Below are 1,713 nucleotides of genomic sequence, written 5' to 3' on the forward strand. Positions count from 1 at the left end.
CGAGTATTACAATTATTAAATATTTACATTTTATATACCCTCTTTATATATATAGATTTATTTTTATAACAATTTAATTATAACTTATATCTAACAATTAAGTTGTATATTATTTCCAATTATTATATTTTTTAAATTAATATTCATATATATATATATATATATATATATATATATATATATATATATATATATATTTCATTACTTAGTATTATTTTACATATTTATTTATAACAACAATTTCATATAAAAGATTAATAACATTTATTATATATATATATATATATATATATATATATATATATATATATATATATATATATATATATATATATATATATATATATATATATATACTTATCTATTTACAAATAGTTATTCATGAATCGTCGGGAATAGTCAAGGTCAAATGCATTCATGAATAATAATTTCAACATTTTGAGACTCGATTTAATAGATTTTTGCTTATCGTGTCAAAACCTTATACATATTTAAGTTTAAATTTGGTCGAAAATTTCTGGGTCGTCACAGTACCTACCCGTTAAAGAAATTTCATCCCAAAATTTGATCGAGGTCGTCATGGCTAATAAGAATGTTTTCATGACGAATATAAGTTGATAAATAGAGTTTTATCATCATTAGGTAATATAGATAAAAACAATTCGAGTACGCGAAGAGTATAAGTGAAACTATCACAAAAGATTGAGATAGGATTTGACTTTTGACGTAGTCACGGTGAATTTCAGGAATTCAAGGGATTTAGATATAATCTTCGTAATAAGATTTGACTCTTACGGAAATTAGAATCCTCCTCGATTAAATGCGATGATCTGTTTCGATTGCACTGTCGGATATTTCACTATAAATCCACTCTCTTTGTTTTCTTTATATTTTGGTGTTCCATACTTTTGTTTTCTCTTCTTGACCTTAAGTCAAGCGAATAATGTCCAGAATTCATAAGCATAGAGTTTCGGATGACTATAATATTCTAAGTAGAGAGGAACGTATTAGCACGATTTGATTTGTCAAATTACCAGAATATCCGGGAAGATAGAACTATCAAGAAAATATATTCTTGCTATGTTTATAGATTAGATAGAATATAAGAGTCGTGTAACATGGCACATGATGACGTTATGATCTGTGAATCATCACGTTCCATTAAAAACTCAGCATGACTTACTGTAATATAATCACGTTGATCAAGTGTCATTATATTATACTAACTCATGCATCAATTTCTAACACTACTTCAAAACATTCATATTTTAAATTCAAAGATTTGCAGAATATAGAAACTAAAACAGTTTCCTTTTATGAGATAACACGGATAGCGCGGAGAGATAATTAATATCGGACGAGAATATTTATGAAGATATCTTCAGAAATATTGAGGATATTTATAATGAGAGATACCATGATATCTAATAATTTTAGAACCAAAGTGTGATGAAGAAATTCATTCACGATGATTTGGAATGATTAAGGAGCAAGGTAATCGCCAAAGATTTCATCAGCTTTTTTTTTTCAAAATTCAGAAAACTTAATTCATAGGCTAAAGTGCTTTTCAGAAATTCAGAATTGAAGATCATAATTCTAAGAGATAAATGTTATATGTATACATATAACTGTTGATGTAGACATGCTGCGAGATTTCAAAATACTGATTGCTAATTTCCGGTAATTGGTATGGTAATTCTCGTTACAAGGTAC

This window comes from Rutidosis leptorrhynchoides, chromosome 8, assembly GCF_046630445.1.
Source record: "Rutidosis leptorrhynchoides isolate AG116_Rl617_1_P2 chromosome 8, CSIRO_AGI_Rlap_v1, whole genome shotgun sequence".
NCBI lineage: Eukaryota > Viridiplantae > Streptophyta > Magnoliopsida > Asterales > Asteraceae > Rutidosis > Rutidosis leptorrhynchoides.